General features: G+C 34.3%; 1 protein-coding gene across 1 annotated transcript in view; it reads right to left on the bottom strand.

Annotated features, from left to right (window-relative positions):
- LOC139495962 (uncharacterized) overlaps positions 1-14,058 on the bottom strand; it is a 43,893-nt gene extending 29,835 nt beyond the window's left edge. Inside the window, exon 1 of the mRNA XM_071284390.1 lies at positions 13,981-14,058. The gene's annotated coding sequence lies outside the window, so the exon portion shown is untranslated. The remainder of the gene's footprint in view (positions 1-13,980) is intronic.
- Positions 14,059-14,943: the final 885 nt, after the last annotated feature.

Below are 14,943 nucleotides of genomic sequence, written 5' to 3'. Positions count from 1 at the left end.
TACCATTTTTTAATTAGTGCACAATCTTTGAGAATGATTTAAATAACCAGTGAAGGATATCCCTGCTTCTGCGTAGTTTGGGCATTCCAACAATGACGTCACTATATTAAAAATATAATATAGGTTGGATTTATTCATACTGATTTTTAATTTCCAGATTGTCAAAGATATGTAAATAAGGTTACAAAGGAGAGCTCAATATTTGATAATTTCTAGAGAAACAGAAGGGAAATGCGTAAAAAAGTGTTTAAAGTCAATCTATTCATTTATGTCTCCCCATCTAATCAATCTCAGAAAGATTTGTTGGGGGGTTTTCCACACTATAAAAACAAAATGAATGATGTGACATAATGTCACTCTGGTCAACCCCATAGGGGATTGACGGCTTGAAGCCGTCTTTCCCCTAAAAAATAGACTTTTGTTTTGGGTGAAATATAATGCATAACAATAACATCATTTTCTAGCATAATTAACAAGAAGAACGAAACTCAAATGTTAATATTCATTGATTTACCTGTTTAAACATCTCGACTGCAATCATAAGAAAGCATGTCATTAACCATTTAAAAATAGCGTTATGAAATTGGAAACTATAGTAACACCACTGTTTTTACACCTGCAACAGAAATACTTACAGTTCCCGGCAATTTCTTCTGACTTTTCCGTTTTATTCATTGTAATTTTAAAGCAAAAATTACGAATTTGCCGGTGACGATTATTTATAAATCAGTCAGCGTTATGCACTTCGGAAGCGAAAAGTAACGCGAGAAACGACACAAAAATACGGTTGTATAATCTTTGAAATTTGTTAATTTCAATTTTTTTTCTAGGGAAGAGTACCATACACTTGTATGTTGATAAAAATGTAACATATAACCGGGCGGGGACCTTTAGATATTATTATCCTCGGGTTCTAACCAGTTTCCTGGGATTTGAAGAGCAATTCCAAAGTTCTAAAGTCAATAAACAGTTAACACTATCACTATCAAATATGAAATAAATACTATACAACATAAAACGAATTTCAACACCTATCAACCTAACCCCGAAACCTGTTTAAAACCCTTTCAGTCTGATACTTTTTCTAAAACCAACCGTTTGAAACTTCGGTTTGAATCCTAAATGTATGAAACCAGTCTGAAACCTAAATGTATGGAACCGGTCTGAAACCTAAATGTACGAAACTGGTCAGACGGTTTGGAACTGGTTGAAACCTAAATGTTAGAAACGGGTCAGACGTTTTGGAACTATTGTCTGAAACCTAAATGTTTGAAAAAGGACAGATGGTTTGGAACTGGTCTGAAAACGAAATGTTTGAAACGAATGTATGGAAACTATTTCAACTGTTGGACGTATGAAACTTTATTAAAATATACCAGGATATTTATAAAACTGTTGAAACAGGGTACGTAACAGCAAATACTCACTGTAATAGTGAGAGATGTGGAACGCAAAATCTTAGCACTGACCCTGTTTATACAACTTCCACGAAACCCAAACTATCTATTTCTTCTCAGCAGGTTTCAAACGGGGTCGCCCCGATATTCCGACACCCCGTTAGTCCGACACCCCATTAGTCCGACACCTCATTGGTCCGACACCCCAATAGTCCGACACACCAATAGTCCGACAAAGCACGGTAAATAACCGCCGAAATATAAAGGTCAGGGAATAATTGCAAACAGTATAAAGAAAAAAGAAAATTGCATATCAATTAAAGAATATCTATATGAACGACCCCTTCCCAAGTCCCTACACTCCTTCGTAGAATCTTGATATTTGAACTAGTATTGCTTATGTGTATATCACAGAAACAGATAATATCATGTGACCTGTTTGATATTACCATTGAAAAAGTACCATGACTACGTCCATATAAGAAAACCCAAGGTCCTTGCAAGTTTTGGTAAACTAATTTAAGATATGTTCTATTATGGGAACACATTCTACTAAAAAATAAATGTCATTAGCAGTCTCTCATCATAATGAATCGTGTACACATGATAAGGTCTAGGATACAGTCAAAACTGGAAAAACTGTCATTTTACCATAAAGAGGGACTATTGATTCCAACCATTACTATTTCGATTCATATATATACAGTACACGAACTTAATTACCGAACACTGAGAGCCATGACGAGTGTGTTTAAGTTTATAACATCTATATATATAGTGATACTGTCCAATCGGTTATCATATTTCTATACAAAGAAAACTTGATTAAGGTTAAAACTTCGATATAAATGGATGACATGTGCTGTCAGGATGAACATGAACTGAATAGTCAGTCACGATCATGTGAAACTCAACTCATTTCATTCATACAAGAGCTTGCAGCAAATAACAACAATAACACACAAATAGACTTAATTATAATGGACTTTGCCAAAGCATTTGACAAAGTCCCTCATAAAAGACTTCTATACAAACTTAAATATTATGGTATTCAAAAAGAAACACTCAACTGGGTCGCTGCATTTTTAAATGACAGAACACAAACAGTTGTTCTGGATGGAGAGTCATCTGACCTGGCTCCAGTCACCTCAGGTGTCCCTCAAGGCACAGTCCTGGGCCCAGTATTATTCTTGGTATATATCAACGACCTACCAGAATACCTATCATCCAGTAAGCTCAGACTGTTTGCCGACGACAGTATCATCTACAAAACCATCAAATCTCAAAGTGACTGTGATGCACTCCAGTTAGATTTAGATGCAGCTGCTAGGTGGGAGCAAGACTGGTTGATGGCTTTCCATCCAGACAAATGCACAGTCCTTACAGTCTCACAGAAGAAAAACCCATTCAAACATGACTATATCCTCCACGATCACAAACTGGAACTTGTCTCTTCAGCTAAATATCTGGGCATTACACTTCAATCGAACCTAAAATGGTCAAAACATACAGACAACATCATAGCTAATGGCAACAAATCTCTGGGCTTCTTAAAAAGAAACTTAAAAACATCATGTCAGAACATCAAAACTCAGGCATATCTGGCACTAGTCCGTCCAAAACTGGAATATTCATGTTCAGTGTGGGACCCTCACACAGTTGAACAAACCTCCAAAATCGAGATGGTCCAAAGGCGAGCTGCCAGATATGTCTGTAACAGATACCATAACATCAGTAGCCCGACAGATATGATAAACACCCTAAACTGGCCAACTCTACAGGAAAGAAGAACACGCACAAGATTAATAATGTTCTACAAAATAATACATCAAATCGTAGCTATACCATCTGCTATTCTCATACCATCAGACAGTAGAACCCGCAAAAACCATAATTATACTTTTAGACACATTTCAACCAAAAAAGATACATATAAATATTCATTTTTTCCATATACCATAACTCAGTGGAACTTATTGCCGATGCAAACAGTCGCTGTCGCCACAGTCGACACTTTTAGAGAACAGCTCACACCAGCTGTTCTCCACAAATTCATCTAACTCATTATTAGCCTATGTACATAGTTTTAATCACCTTTTTAAAAAAAAAAAGTTAAATTACGCACTCAAATTTATTTCCATATATTTTTGTCTTTGTTTTTGTAAATATATATATATAGGCCACGCTGCGCGCGCAAACAGTAAATAATCTTCAGATCATTGAAGGACTACTGAAAACCTAAAGAAGAAGAAGAAGAAACATTTGCCACTGGACAGTAGACAAAAATTAACTACCGATCATGTATTCAAACCGTCATGTCCATGAATGATGACATAAGCAACAATATTTGTAATTGCATATTCATAAAGCAGCAAACTTTCTGTAATTATATTTTAGTTATTTTCATTTGTGTTCTTTGTTGCATCTTTAAAAACACAACTTATCGGTTGTCTTTCAAACAAACCAGACAAACATGTGACATGAAAATAAATTTAGCTACAAACTCCACTTCTCTTGACATTGACACTGTTACAGGAAACTACTTGTTTTCATTATTTCTTTTTACCAGTACATTCTTTATGGAGAACGCACCAAACTTTACAAAGTTCTGTTTGGTTCACCTCTATTTTAAGTGTTTTGTTATTAAATGCAATATCAGTATTTAGTTCAAATATATAATCTTAAATTAATCCTAATTCTAATGACGTCATTTTTTCGTCATTTTTCATTTTTTGATGCTCTGTTTTACTAATTCTAATGACGTCATTTTTTCGTCATTTTTCAGTTTCAAATAGGACGTCACTTGGCGTAGAGGTTTAAACGTATTCGGATGTGTCTACTTTTGTGTTTCAAATGTCTGGTTATGTAAATGTATTTCAGTTGTTTCCTGTAATTAGTTAATACTTCAGCTTTATCATGTACATCTTTTGAATATTCATTTTATTAAATTTACTGTTTGCAAAAGTATAAATTACTCTAAATTATAGGGATTTTCTGGTAACTTAACGGAAAACCCTTGCCGTTTTTGGCACAACCTTTTTGATCTTTTGGTCCTCGATGCTGTTCAACTTTGTACTCGTTTCGGCTTTCAAACTTTTGTATCTGTGCGTCACACATAGGTCTTGTGTGGACAAAATACACTTCTGGCGTATTAAAATTTTGAACTTGTTGCCTTTTGTTGGCTGTTGTTCGTGTGATTCTTTGTCAATTGTGTTCTCCAATTTATTTATATTGTAGTCCTGTGTTGTCATTTTGATGTTATATTTCACATGGCCATAAAAGTGCGAGGTTTGGCATGCCACAAAACCAGGTTCAACCCACCATTTTTTCCTTTAAAAATGCCCTGTACCAAGTCAGGAATATGGTCATTGTTATATTATAGTTCGTTTCTGTGTGTATTACGTACGTTGTGTCGTTTGTTTTCTCTTATTTTTGAATGTAAATTCACATTGCGATAAGACGTGTCACGGTACTTGTCTATCCCAAATTCATGTATTTGGTTTTGATGTTATATATATATGTTATATTTGTTATTCTCGTGGGATTTTGTCTATATGTGTTACATTTAAGTGTTATGTCGTTGTTCTCCTCTTATATTTAATGCGTTTCCCTCGGTTTTAGTTTGTTATCCCGATTTTGTTTTTTGTCCATGGATTTATGAGTTTTGAACAGCGGTATACTACTGTTGCCTTTATTTAATGTATTTGCTTTAAATAATTCACTCTTCAATAATACACCACACCAAATCAACTTCGCATCTTACATACAAACTTTTATTCAGTAAAGCCTAATTGGAGCCTTAACTTTCTTATTTCCCTCCTTTGGGAGAAACACAAAGTAGCGTATCGCCATGTTAGTTATTTGACAAAACTTCAAAAAGTACATTTAGTTTTACCAAATGGTCGCTACTCGGCACCTCAGTCAGATTTTCTGTATTTGGTTTGAGTAAATATATGCCATTATTTTCACTATTACCAACCAACCTTGATATTCCTAAGTTGCATTACCTGTCCTCAGTCATTTGATGGACAAGATCAATGAGTTTTGATATCAATTGAAAATTAAGGTGAAAATAGAATTATGATCACTTTGGCAAGTTTTGCCTTTTACCAACTAGCAGTAAACCTTTGGTGCATGGGATGTCCGTTTGATTGGTCGAGGTCTATAATTTTCCACAAATGTCAGAGAGGTGACGTTTTATCCGATATCTCGTGTAGAGAGAGTACCACGATCTCTGCAGGTTAAAAACATTGCAACAATGAGGGGTCGTCGGTAGTCTTTTGTCTGAGCCTGTTGCAAGGTAAATGTGTGTCCCTATTAAATATACGTTTATCATCCAGCAGCACTCCAAGTTTCATGGACCTTTTTTCACCCCTGATGGTATCTATTACAGTACCTACCTGTTGTATTTATTGTTAAATTGTTTTCGCATGTAATATTTGTCACTGTGCATTAAGCAAAATTATAATATTGTAAGTACTTCATGAATTATGTTATTATAATTATGAGGACTCTCAGGTGGATTAGTTTTAACTAATGATATTATTATCTTGAAATGAAGGTAATGTATTTCTTCGTTCATTTTTTCCTAATGTGCTTTGTCTATTATATGCCTTTTCATCTCATCTTGCCCAGCATTTGGCGTTTTTGACTGTCGTCGTCCGTTAACTTTAACAAAAACCTTCTCCTCTGAACCTACTGGGCCAAATTTCAAATTCAACCAAATTTGGCCACAATCATCATTTAGGTATCAGCTAGTTTAAAACATGTGTCCGATGAACCGGCCAAACAAAGCGGTGGCTGGCATGGTTATAAATAGAACATAGGGGTAAAATGTAGATTCTGGAATATATCTCTCTAAATCCAAAGTAATAAGAGCAAATCTGAAATGGGTATAAATTGTTTTCTAGATCAAGAGGCCACAATTAAAAATATTTTGGTTTGCCCAAACCCTACCCAAAGGTTGAGACAGTGGGTAGGTAGGTAGGCATTTTCTTTTTTTTTTTTGAAAAAGAGAAATTGAAGTATCGGGTGTCTATTAGTCTTAATGCCTATCTGATAAAAAAAAAAACTTCTTCAAATCAGAACAATAAAAGAATTTGAGTAGGCAGCTTTTTTCTGGGTAGGTAGCGTTTGGGCAAACATACCTATTCTTTTTTATGGCCAGATCTATTTGCCCTGAAATTTTCAGACAAGTACAACCTGTTGTTGGGTTGCTGTAACTGAAATTTGTAAATTTTCAGGAAATTTTGCAGTTTTAGGTTATGATCTTAAATGTTATGATAGATAGAGCTAAACTGTACGATCTACAAAGTCAAACATGACCAAAATGGTCAATTGACTCATTGATTTTTCTTCTCCTCTGAAGCTACTGAGAAAAATTTAACCAAACTTTGCCACAATCAGCATTATAGTATCTAGTTTTAGAAATGTGTTTGGTGACCATGCCATCCAACCAACATATAAATAGCAGACATGGCTAAAAATATAACAAAGGGGGGAAATGCAGTTTTTGACTTATATTTCTGAAATTAAAGCAAAAGAATAACGGTTGCATCAATTATAAATAAAAATATCAGTAAAGCGACACAGGTTCCTTGTTACATGCTTGTTGTTGTAGAGATTATAACACAATTTGACTATTGTACCCCTATTTTTGACATTTTTACCTATTATGTTTGTTTTAATTTGTTCAAATATTGTTGTCAATATAGTGGAATTTTACACGACTATCATGCAAGAGAGAGGTTCAGAGAATATGTCCATTATGTAATGAGGGAATAGGGATGAGTTTCATATATTGTTCATCTGTAAAAATGCTGATGCAACTGATCTTAAATCAATGTGTATACCATATTATTATGTTATGAATCCAAGCAAGAACAAAACTGGCTTGCTGCCTATATGTAACGTACAGGTTCAAAGGAAATTATAAATTTTTGTGAAAAAATTATGAAATACTTTAAATGATTATGTACCAATTATCCTTTATAATATAATATGTATTTATGTTTCGTCTGTTCTGTTTTGATATGTATTATATTGACCTCTTGTACACCTGTATGAGTCTGAGGTTATGAATAAAATCTTGAAAATATATCTATAAACCCAGATTTAAACTACTGTTTATAAGGAAATGCTTCTACCAAGTCAGGAATATGGCAGTTGTTATCCATTAATTTGATGAGTTTGGGCTTTTGATTTTTCCATTTGACTAAAGACTTTCCGTTTTCTTCAGAGTTTGGTATTTCCTAATTTTACTTTTTATTAAATGATATTGTTCAATTATACCCGTGTCAGACTAATGGGGTGTCGGACTATTGGGGTGTTTAGTTTATTTTGGCCCATAGTTTTAGAAAAGAAGATTTTTGTACAAGTTACAAAAATGATGAAAAGTTGTTCAAAATTGACTATAAAGGGCAATAACTCCTTAAGGGGTACTCTCACAATTTTTATCATGCTGACTTATTTGTAGATCCTACTTTGCTGAACAAAATTGCTGTTTATAGTTTATCTCTATCTATAATAGTATTCAAGATAATAACCAAAAACTGCAAAATTTCCTTAAAATTACCAATTTTAGGGCAGCAACCCAACAACGAGTTGTCAGATTCATCTGAAAATTTGCAAGGGGATATATCTTATTCTGATGGACATTTAAATCTTGAAAGGTTTGCCCTAAATGTCTTAGTTTTAAAGATATAAATCAAAAACTGCATTTTACCACTATGTTCTAATTTTAGCCATGTCAGCCATTTTGTTTGTTAGGCAGTGTCATCGGACACATTTTTTTAACTATATACGACAATGATAATTATGGCCAAGTTTGATTTAATTTGGCCATGTAGTTTCAGAGAAGAAGATTTTTGTACAAGTTACAAAAACGGACGAAAATTTGTTAAAAATTGACTATAAAGGGCAATAACTCCTTAAGGGGTTGACTGACAATTTCAGTCTTGTTGACTTATTTGTAGATTTTACTTTGCTGAACATTATTGCTGTTTACAATTTATCTCTATCTATAATAGTAATCAAGATAATAACCAAAAACTGCAAAATTTCCTTAAAATAACCAATTCAGGGGCAGCAACCTAACAACGGGTTGTCTGATTCATCTGAAAATTTCAGGGCAGATAGATCTTTACCTTATCAACAATTTTACCCCATGTCAGATTTGCTCTAAATGTTTTGGTTTCAAAGATATAAGCCAAAATATACATTTTACCCCTGTGTTCTATTATTAGCCATGGTGGCCATCTTGGTTGGATGGCCAGGTCACCGGACACATTTTTTGAACTAGATACCCCAAGGATGATTGTGGACAAGTTTGGTTAAATTTAGCCCAGTAGTTTCAGAGGAGAAGATTTTTGTAAAAGTTTACGGACAACGGACGACAAGTGATGAGAAAAGCTAAAAACCGTATATTGAAAGAATGCTCAAAACAACTAGCACCTGGACTTACAATGATATTCCAAAAATCCATCAACACTGGTACATTACCAAGAGACTGGCTAAATGCAAACATATCAAGTGTCTTCAAAAAGGGAGACAAACATGCACCAGAAAACTACAGACCAGTATCCTTAACATCTGTACCATGCAAGCTACTGGAACATATAATCTGTAGACATATACTTAAACATCTAGAGAAGCACAGAGTACTTACATCACTAAACCATGGCTTCAGGTCAGGCTATTCCTGTGAAACCCAACTGCTAGTCACACTACACGACTTCATGAAAGCCTTAGACGCAGGAAAACAAATTGATGTAGCTATACTGGACTTCTCCAAAGCGTTTGACACTGTGCCACACAACAAACTACTGCACAAAATGAACAAATACGGTATAAGAGGACCACTAAACAAATGGTTGGAGATGTTCCTAACCCAAAGGAAAATGAAAGCTGTCGTAGATGGGGAGGAATCAGAAGAAGCTTCAGTTGACTCCGGTGTACCACAAGGTACAGTTCTAGGACCCCTTCTCTTCCTCTGCCACATAAACGACCTTCCAGATTCAGTACAATCATCTGTCAGACTTTTCGCAGATGACTGCCTCCTGTACAGGAACATAAATAGTCAACATGACCACACACTCCTACAACGAGACCTCCAAAACCTAGAAGTATGGGCCACAAACTGGGGCATGCGCTTCAATGCAAAGAAGTGCTATATACTTAGCATTAAGAATAAAAGCCAGAAGATGTACAGCCTAGACGGACATGTACTACAACAAGTCCAACACAACCCATATCTAGGCTTACAAATATCAGAAGACCTAAAATGGACCACGCACATCTCAAATGTTGCCAAGAAAGCCAATTCGACACTCGGCTTTCTAAGAAGAAATCTACGCTTCTGCCCAAAAGATTGCAAAAAGACCGCATATATATCATTAGTACGATCAACTATGGAATATGGTGCCATAATATGGGACCCATATACACAACATGATATAAATCAATTGGAAAGAATACAACGCAGAGCAGCTAGATTCATCACAGGCGACTATAGGTCTAGAGAAGAGGGGTCGGTCACCAAAATGCTAGCTGAGTTAGAACTAGACAACCTACAAACAAGAAGAACAAGTCAACGGCTAGTATTTCTGTACAAAGTGGTTGAGGGGTTGGTCCCAGCTATTAATCCCGACGATTTTCTTGTAAAAAGTAAACCTAAGAGGAAAATCAAACCCAAAACATTTGACAATTTTGTATGTGCCAATATAGTGACAAATTCAGTGAAGAACAATTCTAAGGCACTAGATACTATTCCAAGCAACACCGATCCATATAAGAACTCTTTCTTCGTCAAGAGTGTACTACATTGGAACCAACTAGAGGATCGTATTGTATGCGCAGATACAGTTGAGAGCTTCAAGGCTGCTCTCCAACACCGCCAATAGGTGTCTCTCTCTCCCGTTGAGTAAAAGCCAGAATTGGTATCTTCAACGTATACATACAGATACAGATACAGACAGAAGCTTACTTGACCTTTCAGGTCAGGTGAGCTAAAAAGGCAGGACAGAGATTACAACTAAAAAAAAATGCAGGACAAAATTTTTCATCCTAGTCCCCCCATAAAAATCAAATGGTAGCTCCCTAATCCTGCTACTAGTCCTTAAATATTATCGGTCCAACCTTTCTATTCTTCTTCTTTCAACGTCTCGGATACGAATGACAATTTACACTGAAAGCTACCCACTATTTATACTTCTAACGCGGACCTCGAAGAAAGCACCCTAGCAACAACTGTACAGGTAAAGCGTCTGATAGCAACCAAGGACATGAAGGATAAAGGGATGATTTTAGATGTAGTTTTCAATGATAAAAAGATTAAATGGGAAACTCATATATATAGATTACGGAAAAAATATAACTGTAGAAATATTATAGAGGTTACCACTGGGAAAATATATCTGTGATATATATCAAATCAAATATATTTTATTGTCAATTAAAGACACCAATTACAGGCAGAATAATCACAAGTTAAATTTGGTACAATGATTACAAAATGATTACAATTATTTGAACATTTTGAATACATTTTTTACAATCAAATCAATGATTACAACGAAAAGACAAGAAACATGAGAAACACACAATGTGTATTTATAAACTGTATTGTGTTTCAACTTTGACAAATACGGTGATCCTAAAAAATATAGGAAACTGAATTTCAATATTCTGGGTTTTCCCCTGGTGCTTTCATGATAGGAATAGAAATCATTGTGTCTACTACTAATTTAACGTCCCCATTTGGAATGAAAATAAACTTTTTTAAGTCAGTGCTTCCATGATGAAACAGGTTTAAAATGTATTGAAATATCGTATGGCAATCTGTACATCTGTTAACATTTGTGTACTTTTACAAAAAAAAATCCTGAGATTTCAATTGTGGTGTGAGCCCTAAATAGATTATCCAGTTCTTTTAAATAAAGTGTGTATGGTGTATTGTGAATGAATATTAATATTTAACGTAATCAAGTGTAACAGTTACCTTTTTTATGATTATTTATCAGAGATAAGATTTTTGATTTATATGAGATATTCTGATTGATAGATGTACGAAAAAAACGTAAAACAAATTTCTCGAAAGAATGCCACATTTTACATGAAAATGACGAACTAGATAATTAGTAAACACGTTAAATAAGTTGGTTTTATAGTACTAACAAGCTTATGATCCTGTATCATTTTTTTACATCCGTTTTAAGTATACTTTTAAAGCATTTTATTCAGTTTGCTTCATTCCCGCCAAAATCGCCCTTTTGACGCCTCCTATTGACATTGTCAGTGCCCCCCCCCCCGAGTATTGTGACGTTACCATGGACCTTTGACGTTCTACACAAATCAACAAGATTTGTGTGTAGAAGCCATAAATGTCCCTTTGGCAGCCAGAGGGTTAAGTAATGGGGACATACAAGTATTAATTACAGTGTTCTCCCCAGGATTTTTGGATAGCACCAGGGTAACGCGTGACGAAATGAATTTTACAGTATTTTGTGTCGCTTTGCGTCGCTTATTTTTATTCTTGTTACTTTTTGTCATTACCTGTTTGCCTTTGTTTTGTTTACTGTGGAACTGTGTTGTAGGACTTTGGGTCAGAAAATTATTGGTAGAAAAAGTAAATTAATAAACAGTTTGTATACTTTAATATCTTTGAAGAATAAATAAAAGAAAGCACAATTAGTCTTTAAGCTAAAGTCACTTCTTATATTTTGATCAAGCCATTTTGTCCCGATACTTGTAGTTACACTACACATTCCCCATAACAATGAACTTTGAACAAGATTTTTGATACAGAACCTTCAGTAAATTAAAAGCTATTTTCCATAGTTTTAGATCTGATTCTTTTAGACAACAACAGATTTGTTTTTATGATTAATACTTTGTTACAGACATGGAGAGTACTTCAAAAGAGTTTTCTATTCACAAGGTTCATCCCTAGCTTTAGTCCTGCGTGGAAATGTATTAGAGTTGTGGCAGTAGGCTTTTTAGACCTGTTACAGTCAAACATTTTTAACATCGTATAAATTACCAATTTATAATAATATGTCTGTGCATCAATAATGGTATGATTCTCAAAAATAATTTGCAAAACATTTTTGTTGGTATGTTCTAAGAATGTTTTCATCCTTAATGTAACATTCTAATATAATTTTGCATTCAATTTGTACTTTATTTTTATTTGCAATGAGAAATTATATGTGAGGAGCATTTATTTGTAATTAGCAAAATCAGGGGAAGTAACTCCACAATTAATTCCTAAAAGGCAAATTATTTTGACTTGAGACTGGCGTAATAGGGTTCATTAATAAATGTCTGCTTGTCCCTCACAAGTCTGTTATTTAAATTATGATCTCTTAATTAATTAAAACACAAAAGAATCATGTACATCGATTAAATCCAATCATCAAGGTTAACCTCAACAGGTAAATCGATCACGTGGTGTAAACAATCATCTTGTCAATACTGGATTAAACTGGTTAGAACTGGTCAATTTTGATGTAAAGTTGAAGTCATCTGAAACTTTACCGATTTTAATACGATTTTTTTACCGAAAACTTTAGCACCACGGAAAAAAATTATACATCGCGGCAAGAACGATACCACCGCGGCAGAAAATTATACATCGCGGGCCCGTGGTCCTTTAAGGGCCTGGGGAGAACACTGAATTATAGTCAAGGTTTCCACAATAACCCATTATTGCATTGATGGTGTCATAAGAATTCTTTATAGCTTTGTGTCACAGTTACAGTATAGGGAAAACAGTAGTAATACATTTTCCCAGCATTAGGTTGGCCTTTTGTGTACCCAAGACAGGTAAAGGAAGTCAACTTAGGAGCGCTGTGATTGGATGTAAGGGTGCAATATATTTTTTTATTTATCTATGAATTACTGCAGTGTGTAAATTTACAATATAAATTTTAAAACCTATTGAAATATTTTCTAGAGAATTATTCGAAAAGGCTTCTAAAATTTCATAAATTTGGTGCAAAATGACGGTGGGCATGGATAACATAACCCTAAACAAGCTCTGTTGGAAATTGGCCGTTTCAGAATCTAAAGCATCATGGGTAATTTCATTGTTCGTACCCCAAAATGAAAATAACGTCACGTCATTGGTTAAATTTCCATTGTTTATGGCATTTTTAACCAATGAGGACGTTTTGGTGTACCTTACCTTACCTCTGTATCTTTACCCCCTTCAATGGAGAACCACACAGTTTCTATGTGTTGAACAGGTGTACACTTTTGAAATATTACACAGGATGCATTAGATTCTGAAACGGCGAATTGGTCATGATACTATTTGGCTTCAATTTTTAGAATACAGTACTAACAGCACACATAACTGTTTTATCCAGGTTTTTATTATAAAAACTGGTAAATTTTATAGAAAGTGTTTAAATAGTTAGAATTGTCGCCTATGGCATGTATGGCAGAATAAATAGTACCGTTTTCCCTGTAAGTATTGTGATGTACAGTCAAGCAAACTGTCTTATATATTGCTTTGCTAATTTTAAAGCTAAATTGCAGTACTTATTCATAAGTTTGTCGAATGCAAATACCCAATATTTACTTATGAGGTTTCAACTGCTTGCCTGTGTCGATGAACTTTCCTGCAGCCGATAATAATACAAGAACGACAACTCTATTGAGTAGGTATACACCGAAAACTAGTTCGGATTAACAATGGAAAATATCCGTATTGATAAGCTATTTGATCAGATGTCTGAACAATGGAAAATATCCGTATTAATAAGCTATTTGATCAGATGTATCAACAAATCGGCACTAAAGTACATCCACCGATTGAAGGTGTTCTTGAAGGCTATAATATCGATAGTCCCTCTAATAGAAGAATTGATGAGATATTGTATGAATCACAAAAAATGGCCAAACTATTAAGCTTACAATTAAGAAAAAATGGAAAAGAGAAATGGATCGGGTTTTCTTTCAGTAACATTATGTTTTACTTGAAAACTTGTGCGATTATGTTTTATTTTGTAAGAGTATCTTTAAATCATATTTGTTTTACTGTTAGTTCAAGCTATGTTGTATCCAGACCTTCGAATTCTTTCTTTAATGCAAAGACTTTTTCACAAATATTTTAGCATTCTTGTGTTTTGCATGCTACAACGTTAGTTTGCACCTGAGACAAAAATAGGGAAAATCAAATAATATTGGACAAAAGTTACAAGTAACTCTTTCAAGAAGGTCGTCAAAGTTGAACCCTATATATAGATCAACCATTGTTAACTATTAATTAAAGTGGCATGACATACATTGCCTCAATGTGTCTGTTTGAGGTTTCCCTATCCATCTTATCCAATTATTAATACTAATTAAGTACTATACTGTTTATCCGCAAATATAAATTTATCAACACTTGTAAAAACAGAGATTATGTGATCAATTTAAGCAGAATTGGTATACAACTATTTTTAACTCACCAAAATGTCTTAACTACAAAAATTTTAAATATAATCATGGTTTAGAATTTTTTTTACTTAATTTACCAGATGATTTGAAAAAAGCCTTA

This window comes from Mytilus edulis, chromosome 11, assembly GCF_963676685.1.
Source record: "Mytilus edulis chromosome 11, xbMytEdul2.2, whole genome shotgun sequence".
Lineage (NCBI taxonomy): Eukaryota > Metazoa > Mollusca > Bivalvia > Mytilida > Mytilidae > Mytilus > Mytilus edulis.
Note: the sequence above shows the minus strand (reverse complement) of the source record. Positions and strands in the feature narration are given on the sequence as shown.